Source organism: Diadema antillarum, unplaced genomic scaffold, assembly GCF_040938485.1.
Source record: "Diadema antillarum isolate AM-2024a unplaced genomic scaffold, OU_Dant_1.0 seq00000951_RagTag, whole genome shotgun sequence".
NCBI lineage: Eukaryota > Metazoa > Echinodermata > Echinoidea > Diadematoida > Diadematidae > Diadema > Diadema antillarum.
The window spans coordinates 463,809-477,911 of NW_027271799.1; the positions used below are offsets into that span (position 1 = coordinate 463,809).

At 40.6% G+C, this 14,103-nt stretch overlaps 1 protein-coding gene across 1 annotated transcript in view; it reads left to right on the forward strand.

Annotated features, from left to right (window-relative positions):
- Positions 1-7,932: 7,932 nt before the first annotated feature.
- LOC139741753 (uncharacterized) overlaps positions 7,933-14,103 on the forward strand; it is a 32,761-nt gene continuing 26,590 nt past the window's right edge. Inside the window, exon 1 of the mRNA XM_071652338.1 lies at positions 7,933-8,357. The gene's annotated coding sequence lies outside the window, so the exon portion shown is untranslated. The remainder of the gene's footprint in view (positions 8,358-14,103) is intronic.

Genomic DNA, 14,103 nt, shown 5'->3' on the forward strand with positions numbered 1-14,103 from the left:
GTCGTGAATCGCGCAACGCACGAACCAATCAGGCGCAGTACGTTACATCTGAGTGTTATATTCAAACAAGTAAGTATACTTGTCCGGGAAAGTAATCAACCAACCAATCAATCAATCAATCAATCAATCAATCAATCAATCAATCAATCAATCAATCAATCAACAATCGATCGATCAATCAATCAATCAATCAATTAATCACTTTTGTTACCATTGACCCGTACTTTTTTGTTTGTCAGTATAACGTTCCTTTTACTTAAAGGTAAAATTCGGGACGCAAAAGGATGCATTTCCCCCCTCTTTTTGTAGTATGAAGGGAGAACAACATCCTTCCCTTGAATGACGAGTATTGAGATACTGATACCGAATTTCTTCGAAGTAAGGTTTACCTCCGGGTCCTCCCATCTTTCCCTTATCTTCTCCCTTACCTCTCCCTCTCTCCGTCTTGGCGCTACTGCTGTTTCTGCTGTGGAAGCGAGTGGTGCGTTATCATCCTCTACCCAAAATCTCATAACGTGAATGTCAAATATACTGTTGTATTATTCTCTCACACGCCGCTTCTCCGGCGAAGGACGGGCAAAGTAGACGTAGTATATTACCGTGAATCTCAAACCCTATTCTCCTTGTCGGGTGGGATATAGGGTGCCCGACTACACCGAACGCCGTAATTTGAGCACGCGTTCAATTACAAGTACGGTAACACATCGGCGAGGTCAAGCGTTGAGTAGAGAAGTGAGAGAAAGTGGAGGCAAAGCCTTTGCTTTACCCCAGTGATCAAGCTCCCCCCGATTTCCCCCCTCATCATTGCGAGAAAGGGGTCAGAAACGAGACATCTTGTGCTATGACAGTACACCCGAGAGTTCTTGTGTGTATCTGGAATATATACCCGTATTTCGGACACTCTTGCTAATTACTTTTCTATTCTATTCTATTCTATTCCATTCTATTCTATTCTATTCTATTCTATTCTATTCTATTCTATTCTATTCTATTCTATTCTACTCTATCATATTCTATTCTATTCTATTCTATTCTATTCTATTTTATTGTGTTCTATTCTATTCTATTCTATTCTATCTATCCATTATCATGATTATAATATCCGTCACTACATTTTTTTTTTCTTCAGAGTTTTCAGAGTACAGAATATTTATACACGGGAGAGTGCAGGCAAAGGTGACCCTGAAAATCCGAAGTGACGAGCGTACTGAGACAAGTGTTCCGTGTCAGCCTCCATATTTTCATATTTGTTAATTTAAAAAAAAAAGAAGAAAGAAAACGCGTTGGCGATTATCATCACTGCGTGGGTGAACAAATAAAAATCGCGAGGTTTTTCTATATTATAGTGTAATAGAGAAAGTAATAATGACGCTGCATTACAGACGCCCAATTTCCCCTACAGTCTGTCGTTCGCATTGCCTTTTACTGAGTTGGCCTTCTGCATGCCTACCAGTATCAAAAGTTAACCATTATTTATAATCTGTTACTTGTAATAATACTGACGGTTTTATTTTCCTTTGAGTCATAAGAGTTGCTTATATTTTCCTGCGTTTGTCGTTGTACGGCATGCACAAAAATGGTGACATTAAATTTTTACCAAAGAGCTGGGCTTTATCATTTTTTTATCAATTTCTGGCGCCTGACCTTGCGTTGACATCGCCCAGTACTTCATAATTCTTGTGCATATTATCAGGTTCCGAAATCTCACTTTTTTCCATAATATGATATATATATTCCGTGTTGATATAGATAGACGATCGCATCTAAACATTGTCGTTTATCCAAGAGATGACGTTTTGCGCCAACGCAAGGTTCCGTGTACAAGTATCACGCGCGAATTAGATACCGCCATGTAAACAACACTCGCATGCTCGCGCAAAATCAGATTTGAAAATGGCGTCTAAACGTGTTTCGATGCGTTAGTTCGATAAGTGTCGACGGAGAAGAACGCGCATACTTGAGTATTTTTCGTGTCTCCAATAGAGACCTTCCCCATGATAAAAGAAGACACACAATAACAGAACCCGCCTGTCATAGGAATCGTTCGTGCATAACACCGTACCCCCTTAACACCTGGCTATTGATCGTTTTATCACGTGCAAACAAAGAGTATTGTGACGTTGTTATGAATTTCGCCGTACCCGTGTAGTATGTAAATTCATGTTTCCTTGTGTAAGATATTCCTGTTAGGAATTACATTTGATGTACATGCCCCTCTCTCCTTTTTTTCTCCTCTCTCTCCCTCTCTCTCTCATTTATTTTTTCCGACATGATAATGTCGACGATTTAATGTCCTAAGAAAGGTTAGTAATCACCTTGTATAGACACAAACATTAGAACTACAGTGTTCGTTCATATTCTCGGTCATCATTTTACACAAAGGCAGCGGGAACGCATAGTCACTACAATATACAAATTTGCGCTTATGATGCACATACTCCTATATAGTGTATTTATTAAACAGTCATAAATTCATTGAAATTTTGTGTCATCAATCATGTAAATTCGAAAGGTAACGATCGCGTTCGTCTTGGTTTCAGATATTCGTACCTTTGCTCTGCGGCCTTTACAGATTATCCTGTATGACAAAGAAAGTTCTGACTTCCACAAGATATGATATGATATGATATTGGCATTCTGATTTAGCTAGAATTACACACACGCCTTGCGGCGATTGAACACAATGCTTGACTTCCGATTTTCAACCCGGTCGTAGTGTTCAGCACACGAACTCCAAACAGACAGTTTTAGATGACGCTGTAGAGTAAACTGATGATTTTTTATTATGATAATAAAAAAAAAATCAGCTGGAGAGGAGCGCAAAATATTGCTCCATCGTCCTGAGTGTCAATTGTGCGGGAAAATTGAGACAACAAAAAGAAGAAAAAAAGGGGGTGGGTATACGTGGACGGAGACGATTGGAATTTCACAACCAAATGTCTGGAATTTTATACGTCTAAATGCGACAGAAACAGGCATCAGATTTCACCGTGCATTGTCTTCAAGAACAAATATATGTCTGTGCCAAAACTGCTGCAATCATACATGTGACTCCACACGTATACAAAAGCCGTTGGGATTGCACAAGTTCCGTAGGCATGGCATTGAATTTACTACATCATAATTATACACAGTATTGCAAGTGATATAGAAATCGTCAAGTTTATAGTGTTGGTTTACCATCCAGAGACGCACACCCCATAATATGCCGGTAATAGTCTTCCCGTATAGGCCTACATGCAACCCGGAGCTGTTCGAAAGACAACGCCAAATAAACAATTGAAGCGTGTGACGTCGTAAAAATGGCTCATTAGCGTGTAATTCGATTGCTTCAACTCTTGTTTCATTTTGCTTGACTATAACGACAACAACACATGGTCCAATGTCATTTTACTAATCAGTCGCGTACGTCATTAGCAATACTGTCTATGCATCTATTATTTCCCTTCCCTGCTTTTTCCTGAAAGTGGTTTCAGTGGACATTCGAGTATGAATCTGCCAGGAATTTGAGACGATGGCGAAGCTTCAAGAGATGTCTCTGTATGGATTACACGAAAGAATGTGGCTATTACTGTTTTGCACTGGACAGCTGGGCATTTATTGACAGTGAAAGTTGCAGCAATTGAAGAAAAAGAAAAGAAAAGTAAAAGTTTGTTCGCTACGGTAGTTTCTTATTTCGCACGTGTGTTTGTTGCGCTATGCTTTTTCTCCTTTCTTTCATACGGGCTTTTTCACACATGCAAATCAACTGCCTTGAAAACGCTGGTCTGGAACCATACGCTCTGCTGCATTCAACGGCGGTATTTATATTAATTTCATGAATATGTATACTCTACGTTATTGACGTGCTCTGTCAACGTCGTGTGTTGTATGATGTGTGACGTGTATGCCGAGCTCTCATTATCAGCGATCTGACAAATAATATTATCATTGTTGGTTTTGTTGCCCTACCCCCTTCCGCTCCTTTATTCGACAAAACGCACGAACTTTGCAGAGTAATCAACTATGTACAATAATAATTGTAGCTTCTGACTACTGTGCCCCTCGTAATGTGCCGTAACACTTTATCGGGACGCAAAAGCGATACGCAACATCGCCGTTGATAACTATTTCAAAAAAAAAATAATAATAATAGGCCCTATATACTTTGTGACGTCAGGGAGGTGGGACGAAACCTGCTGACAATAGTGACATTTACTAGCCTATACAGAGACATGGAGACTGAAACAACGGACAGAGACAGAGACATCGAAAGAGGGATAGGAAATGTGAACAGTAAATAGGCCCGTGAAGAAAACAAGTAGAGAAAACAAAACAAGAAGCCAAAATGGAATGGGGGAAAATGATATGGCGAAAGTACAGTGTGTCGCGGTGGAACAGTCACGTTTAGTTCTGCCTAATGCGCTAAAAGTCCTCTCTGATGTATTGTTAAACGCTTGTCTCTACGAGTAGTACTACTGCGAGTCCATCAAATTAACGCAGAAAGAGACTAAATTGGTGATTATGAACGACATTTTTTTTAAAGTCATAAACAACAACTTTTTATCCGCAGCTACAATTCAAGAGATGTATCGGGCCGTGCATTGTCTTATTTTCCATATTTTCCATATTTTGAAGTCCTTGGCTGTTAATTGTATTGAGTGATACGTGGGCCAACGACACCTCGTCGCAGACAATAAGAGAGTGTAACAATGCAAATACGAATAGAACCACCGCCCTTTAAGGTTCGCCCCACCCTCGTGCAGTCAGCCCCCTGGGGGTGGTGTGACAGCTTCTAACGCTTCCGTCCGTGTTCGACCGTGAGCAGGTAGCGAGATATCTTTAATTGTTCACCACTCCACTTAATTCGTCTTACTGGTACGTGATAGCACCAAGCATCCTATGGCAAAGACCCGCTGATCATCCTTGCGCTCACCCTGCAACCGACAGTCCTTTACTTCCTCTTTTAGGCTTCGGTTTCGCTTGGGACAGGCATGACATTTTTTTTTCGCCTGTTATATTTTTTCTAATCCCCCGATAGACTGGGAAGATAATCGAGGATAATTGTGAAATTCGCAGGTAATACAAGCAAGCAAACGCTGTAGGACTAACCCTGATTCTGCTTTCTTGGTCGTTGGTTGATATCGAATTTATGCGCGCCTTGGAGGACGCGAACATTTGGGTTTTGCTCCGATATCAGTCGCGTGTTCAGGTTACGAAGTTTTTTGGCGGCAAGTAACATGCGAACGATCGCATCGCGTCTTGATCACAAAATACAGAGTACCAGGAGTATACGCGGCGACACCGATGCCTATTTAAATGTCAATCTTGAGGTAATACTGTATAATAATTAAACAATATGGCCCGGGTCTAGTATTACTCCCCCCCCCCTCCCAATATGTCTTGAGGTTTTTTCCAGATTCTTGTAAAGTTTCTGTCTTCTTCTTTTTTTTTAAGGAGGGGGGGGGGGGGGGAGAGTGGTATTTATATTTAGGGCCTACGCCTTTCTTCTTGGACCTGAACAGAGCGAATGAATTTCCATGGCTAACCAGCATCTTAATGAGTAACATATACTTGATGTTTGTAATTATTAATTGAATTTTGTTTTCACACCATTTTAACACAACATTTTAAGTGCGGGAGCGTCTGCAACTTTATTCTCTTTATTTTCCCCTCTTTGTAAGATACGCACTGAGCTGACAACAATCACACGCAAAAAGAATGAGAAAAGGACAAAAAATGATTATGAGAGAATTTGATATTTTTGTTATATCACAAAAACACCCAACATGATATGGAATGAAATAAAAGTACATAATACAATATCATATTTGTTTTATTGTTGCGTTTTGATGCATGCTTTTTTCAGAAGTCCTTCGCCTAATATTATTCTCCCATCTCAGTTCCTTTGTATCCTTGGACGCTATTCCCCACTTTACACCGACTCCCACATCCTCCAACCCCTACAGTGTCTACACCACCTCACACCAACCACCCCATCCCACCCGCATCTTTTCCACTCCTTTTTTTTCCCCATATGATATTGATGATCACGTTTATCGGAACAGACTGCAGCCGCCGTGCGTGCTGGTCTAGTTGAAGCGTGCTAATTTTCTGACTTTCTTATAATGTCGTGCAGTCCTTGTGATACGAAATCCGAAAAGTAAAAGAAGAATGAAAGGAAGAGAAAGAAGTGAAATGATGGAGAATGGAGGAGAGGAGGATATGTAACAGCAGCGCATGAGATAGAGTGAGGAGACAGACAAAGAGAGACCGACAGACAGAAAACACGCACACAGACAAAATGAGGGGGAGAGAGAGGTGCAAGCGGCGGGTGGGGTTGTGCGGGGGGGGGGCTTGAGGTAAGAAATCACGGTTTCTCGTAGAGAGATCGATTCGCGCAGTTTCTTTGTGGTGCGCGGATGGCAGCGTAAGACGTAATTGACGAATATCTCGTATTATTAAAGAGGAACGCAACGCGCAGCTAACGGCATGATAATGAACAAGAAGACACGGTTATAACCAATGGATTCATCGCCATCGTGGAGTGATGATAAAATTGCCGTCATAAAACAACAATGAGCGTTATGTCAAGATAATGATAATAGTAACGAAATTAAGACAATTATACGATAACTACAATGATTGTTATTACAGTGATAACGAGGAAAGAAATGAAAATCGGAATAAAGATATCTATGATAAACAATGATAATGAATGAACGCTAAAAAAAAGGATAACAGTAATGTCGATAATAATGGTGATGATTTCATGTATCTAATACAATTCAAATTTTGGTTGCAGCATTAGTAATGGGCGTCGCTATATATGGCAGGGGATATAAATCATAATTACCCTATAGTCGGCGCACATTTTTTTCTCGTATTCTTCTTACATATTTCGATTTTCGACTTTTAGGTCTATTATAGATGACATAGTGCTACCTTGTAGAAATATATGTATATAAGATTATGCATATATTCATATTATCTGTATGTATATGTAATGCTTATCATTCGTGGAATACATACATATTTTCAGCAGCAAATGAGAGAAAAGTATTTTGAATGTATTGAATTTGTGTGCATGTTAGATATAAAGTATTTAGGATTGGCTTGTTTGACTAAACATTTGACTTTAGATGTTTTATCTTGGCGGGAAAAAAGCATCACGCGATAAATACTTTTCGTCTGTGTGATGTTTCACTGTCTTTCTCTTGCAGAAATCCTAACCTCGAGATGAATCATAATTGTCTGAAATATACGCGTAGTGCAAGGATATGAAGACAAGCAGCGACTGTCTACTTTGTTTTGATGATGAAACAAATAATAAGCTAATAAAGAAATAAAACCAACTGAAACTGAAACTAAAATTAATCAGGAATATAAGCGAAATCAGCAATGGTCATGTTGAAGCCATAGCTGTAAGGACAATTCTCTCCCTCTCCCCTACCCCCCCCCCCCCCCCCCCCCTTCTCATAATATTTTGTGCTCACGACGTGGGTTTATCACTGTGTGAACTGCTTGAAGAGAATGAACTATATTAGTGAAGTCTTCCTAAAAAGTCGAAAAGAAAGAACGATTATTAAACGGGTCTGAAAAATAAAAATAGGAAAACGAAATATTCCATCAGAGGGAAATATATTACCCTACATGCCCTCATGAACATTTAGCAATTGTGCCTATTATGTTTTGGATTAACGTATATAAACTATAAACTCTCGCGTTAGTTGGTCTAGTTTAGAAATATTCAGACCCGACGACCTAGAGCTGCGATAAACACGATGCGAACGTTACATACAGCGACCCCAAGGAGATATTTTGTTGGTATATTTTTTTTTTCAGGTTTGCAAGATGTCCTAAATCAATTTGTCTGTCTGTACGTGCGAGCTTCGCTATTCTAGTCCTCTGCTCCATGGGTCTGCAGTTATTGAGATACTATAGAGATGATGAATTTACCGTGCGTTTTACTCGTAATTTAAATAGCCTCGGTGTCTTTATTGAAAGACGGATCAAACGCAATATTTTTTTTTCCAGTTCAGTCGTCCGTCTCTCTCCTACTCCCTCCGTTTCCCTCTCCCTCTCTCCCGTTTCTCTTTCGTTCGTTCTAGTGATTAAGCTGTGTGTACCTTCACGTGTGTGCCGAAACATCGGCGGGTTGTAGTTTTCGCTCATTCTCTATAGCTCGGGTTTATTGATTGAATGGAATTAATACATCGCCAAGCACAGATATAATGGCGCGCGATTTACAATAAGGCCTTCATACGGCGTGTATGTTCGCTATTGAGAAGGCGAGAGTGGAGCGTGTAACACTGCAACTACGCAGCTGCTAAAGCTTGCCTCGTGCAGAGGTACCCCTGTTACCGAGCCATTCCAAGGTAAGTGTAGCGTTTGTGTTTCACCGCATGCCCCCTTACCTCGAGATATGCGTGTGTGCAGTCATCTTTGTCGTCCACGAAATCGTGCGAGAAAAGGTGAAAACTTGAAGAAGAAAAAAAAAGAAAAGTTACGCAAACGGCGAGATACACCTTAACGCTATTTCGTGCCTTTCAGTGTTAAAGGTGTACTCTTCTCGTAACACTATCTGTTTTTTGCTACTATGCAGGCTATAATGATATAATGTATCACCTTGAACTTGAGTTTTGGATAGTTTGAACTTATCGTTTGCAATTCTTCTGTTTTCTCACAACAGACAACGCTAATTCCTATATGCATGTATCTATAGATAAATGCGAAATCAAGAACAATTATGTGAGTGTGTGTTTGCGAAACAATCTGCGTTGTTTACATTTTTTCGTATCACCCTATGTCAGTCGGCCCTGTTCCTTTCTTATCTCTTGCTAAAGTATTAAACGACACTGGCACACCCTTTATTTTTTCAGAAACAAACAAAACGCAATACGTGTGTAAGTGCTTCTCGTTATTTAATATTGTACGTGAGAAAGAGCGTGTTGGCGTAATGCTACTCGCAATTTACCACGCACGATTGGAATGTGATGTGTGACGGGTCCATTTCATTTGATTGTAACAATACATTACTGGGCTTCACTTTTTTTTTCGGGCCGATCGAGCCTCTTTGCGCGTTGTATTTTCTCTCGCACGAAGTTTTTTTTTTTTTTTTTGGTTGGTTATTTTATCTATTCATTTATCTATTCATGTATCGCAGAGGAGATGAATACGTATTGCTGAATATGAATTCCTCTAGGAAATACTGAAATTTGTACGAGTATTTAATACAGATCAGCCGTGCCATGAGTGCGTACATCCGTGCTTATATTGCACTTTATGTTTCCCAAGTCACGCCCCCGCTATTCTTTGTAGGTCTACTTATTATGTTTAGTGATATCTCCTACATCACCGTATTTAGTATTCGACTGTCCGATATAGCGCTTAATATAGATTGTGAAAGTGAGGCTTGTATAAACTGACTAGCAGGATTTCTGTGACGACGCTGTCTTGAACGCTTGGGAATTACTGGCGATTGGGATCTCTACATTGTAAATTCTTCAAAATCCCCCCTTTTACGGCACAAAACTAAACAGACACAAAAAATAGCGGTGGATTTTCAATGAAGGACGTGCGAAGCGGCGCCAAGTCGATTGAAGGGGAAAAAATCGAAAACGTGGTCACACGCATTGTTTACAAGGGTTACGCCGATGTCTTTGTCTCCTCGGTGCGCGTGGTACGTTGTGTGGGTGTGTCTGTGCGCATTGGTAGGGACGGGGTGAGTGTGTCGTGGTTTGCCTACCGGTGTGTCACTGTGTATGTCGTTGAGGGTGGGGAAGCGGATGACGGAGGGTCGGGATTTCGGTTTGGTCGTAGTGGCGGGGTATTGGGATATCGGCTGTGGCGCATCCTTCTCTGCCTCGTAAATTCAAGCGCAGCGCATCGTGAATTTTACGGTCTTATCGGCCTGAGTTCGTGACGTGCTGGAATGACCGATAAGTATCGAAGCCCCAGAAGCGTTTTGCAACGCAATGGGGTTCCTTATGTCAGAAGGTGATGTTTTGAACGATCAATGTGCAACGTTAATCGGACAATCTTTATGGGAGCTTCATGGAAGTTATAGCAGCCTTTGAACTGAAGAACGCTTTTACTCTGACCAGGGAGGTGATGTCTTTTTATTTCCACTCGATTGTAGACCTGCTTTCTCCTCAAACAATGCTAACGAAGTTGTGGTCAATTTAATTTTTTCCTCTATAGTTCAGATGTAGGGATTTAGCTTTTTACAGTTGTTACCTATATACCAAGAGGGTATACCCCCTTGGCCGTGTGTGATACTTTAATACTTGCGACAAGGGCGACAAGATTTTTCTTTTTTCAGTCTAGACGATTTGCCAGTTTCGCCATTTGCGTTCACCGAAAACGATTTGACAGAAATCTTGAACAGCAGCTTTAGTGATATTGATTTGAAATGAAATGCAATTCCACAGATTGGTTCACTAAAGGATCCGAAGCTTTGGTAACATGAAAAAGAAAAGACAAACTGGCAGAATTATCATAAATGTATAAGCGGACTTAAAGATACAGTTCCACATAATATTTTACAATAATCATTTTATTATAGTGTATTTTATCACCTTATCTTATTGACATAGTGCTGTTAATATTACTTTCTTCGTGAAAATATGATAATTTTTGCAATTCTATGACATTCTTTATGCTGTACGTCTGATCTCGATCAAGCGTCCACCATTTTCTTTATTTTGTCATGCTCTGTTCGCTATCAAAAGCGAACGTGATCATGGTGTGGCATTCCACCTGAACTTCGAAGATGACTGTGTTGCCTTTCGCTGGCAACAAACGGGAGGAACGATGTATCCCAGCAAAAATGTGAAAGCATTGTAATCCTTAATGCTTATGGCACATGATTGTGAGTAATGAGAGGTCGTATTGTTGATGTTGAGTTAAAGGTCATGTTTCAGCACTGGACGACATTCCAATGGAGTATGTAGGCCTACTTCTCTCTCCCTACTCCCTCTACCCCCCCCCCCCCCCCCCCCGATAGGCGCATATTGCGAACATGGTGCAAAACTTTTAAGATTTTTTTTTTTTTGGTAGTACTGAGGACAACTCCGCTGCAGAATAATTTACCTGTCGATACCCTTATTTCTGTTTGGAAACTGTCTTTTTTAGAATACACCAAAGGGAGGAAAAGAAAGGAAAATCAGAGGAGGTGGAACTTCAGTAGGTTATTACGATAAAGCTATCGTGTCTTGCCCCGTCGAGCCCTGAATAGTTTAATATTGTGACACAGAGCTCATAAACATTGGATCGGAAAAATCTCTTCTAATAACACTTCTGCCATCGCCAGGTCTCTGAGCTCATCATCATGTCAGATCGAGATCGTCGTCGTTCGGAGCCACGACGCCGATAATATGTTGCAAGGCCGAGCGGTGCTGAGATCGAAGCAAGCATGGCGAAAACCATTACAACTACATGGAGTTACGAAATGTACGCAATTTTTCGGCGTTTTCCCTTGCAAAACGCTGCTCTCTCTCTAACGGCGGGGGAAAGAGCCCCTGCAAGAGAGAGATGAGGGAAATGGAACCCTCGTAATTACGATTCCTAAGTTCCGCGCACAGCTCTTCGACGACGAAACCAGAGCGCAGACATGTACGAGGGGGACAATGACTGTCGGAATGCGAAGAATTTATAATGGCCGCCGAACAATTCTTCCTCGGCGCGTAAACTTTCAGGTCGGATTTGCATTACACGCTTTTTAAAACGAACCGTGTTGAGGAACGGTGCCCGTGTTGTTGATCGGGTACACGCTCTCATCACGTCACGTATAATAGCAAGTTAATGCGTAAATCAGCTGTGTCGGGATTTGGTTTCATATCAATTTTCATCGATAGGCTGTGTGAGAGACTGGGGTATAACCTCCCTGGTATAACTTATGCTCGGATGGAGCGATAATACAACCAGTTTGAAGTTTGTAAAGTGCGTTTTCGCGTCGTGTATCTCTCCAAGTCCCTCGCCCCGCCCCCTCTCTCTCTTTCTCTCTGCTTTTCTTTTTTTCTCTTTGCTTTTCAGGTGGAATGATTTGGCGAAAAAGAGATGAGCTGAAGGCATTAACTTGTTTTAATCTTTCTTTTCTTTTTCTTTTTCTTGCCATTTGCGCCACGGATTGCATTCTTGGACGAGACACAGCACACACAAAGGACACACCTTTGCTTGCCGACATTCAAAAAGAGAATGGGGTTCAGTGGGTGTGTTCAGTCAGGGTGTTCGTTATATTGTGACGCACAATGGATCTTTTATCTGCGCTGTGGAGATCACGGGCAACACTTTACACATCTATCCCCTGGTTCTATTTTTCTCTTCTTCAAGGAGTTAAAAGTAAAACAACATTCATCTTCCGCCATTTATAGTTTGCTTGTAATAATCATATCGAAGGGTCTACCAAGGGTCTACCAAGAAACGTGTCGGGTTGACGCAATTTACCAGAATAGTGAGTTGTTTTATAGTTGGTTTTTTTTTAATATTAAAAGTGAAAATATAGTTTTGATCGTAGTACACGCCTTTCATTCCAGAAGAGCTCTCCCGTTCAGTAGTGGGTTGGAAGAATCGCTTCCCACCTCCCTGGTACGGTTAGTGGAGGAATCGTATTTTTCAAAAAGCTGCATGCGGTTCACTCTCGCGCGGATCCAAGATCGTTGGATACCGTATGGCCCTGTATGTATGTCGATTTATCGATAATCGAGTATGAAACATTATACGTAGCAACCGCGATCAGATATGTTCTCGAATTGCAATGCTGTAGGCATATCTTTTGGGGTAATATTTTGCATTTTCGTTGTTACCCATATGAAATCATATTATCACAGCGTTATTTCACATGATTATTTCTAATGGACATTTGTCCATTTTAGAGTAAAAATTGAGTTTCTGCAGGCGTATGAATAGTGAAGTAAGGGTTCCGACAGTAACTTGTCGTTGACTTGTCTTGACGATAATTATTCGACCAACATGTAGAGTTTTTGAATGAAATTAGGGAGTAAAATAAGTGTGTCTGTGACCCCCCCCCCCCACACACACACACACACTTTTCCATTTACAGTAGAATTATGTACTACCTTTAGTTCATTTTTCATACATCTTGTTAATCACATTTCTACCTTCCTTCCTTATTCGTTATAAATAAAATGCAAAATTTCACTTATTCAGCTTGTACCCTTCCCAGAAAAAGACATCTTATACATACAAATACATCTTTTTTTTAACACTACGAAGTCAGCTAAAAATTTTAGTTTCGGAAAAACACAAATTCGCGGAGAGTGCGTTACCGCAAGTTCGTCTGTTCGCGTTCAACCTTTTTCCGAACTCTTCGATTTATTTGAGGGGCTTTTAGCAGCGAAAATTTATTCTGACAACAAACTGATCAAATTATCAACTTATAGCATGACGTTCGGCTACGCACAACACGAGCTGTTCAGCAAACAGTGTCTACGTTTATTTAATTGACTTCAGAGTTATCGTAACGGTCGAGTTGCAACTTCGTGAAAGGTTCATAATATGGGGGATTAGTGTGTGCCGTATCATAGACTTCTCGAATAGCTTTAGACTTTACTCGCATACATTGCTTAGCAATGCGAATCATCTACTCAACGTAAAGGTTACCCTTGAGAACTATTATTTCCCAGATAAGGCCCGGAATAGTCCAAGCGAGCTTGCCGTGATATTATATCGATGAGAAAAGTGGAAAACATGAATGAGACGAAGGCAAGGAAAACAGACGACTCTAAAAATGTTGGTGTGCAAATATTCGTTTGCATTATATCATCATGGATAACTGTGTACAAATTTGAAGGGGATGGACCATTCAGATTGTGATAAGTTTGGAGAATCAACCCGTGATTATTACCACACTTCCGCTGTTTGTTATCAAGGAATCACAGATGTGGACGTGTCACGTGAATGTTCTTATCACCATTACGTGCATACTAATTTCTTGATTTCTTTTTTTTTTTTGGGGGGGGGGCGGCATTATCATCATTCAAGGCTATTGGCAATTCTTACTCTGAGTTATAGATGTAACAGCAGCGAATGCTACAATGCTTTGATTTTCACGTATCTGAATTAGATGGATTGTATACAGTAAGCTTGAATAAAGAAAATAAT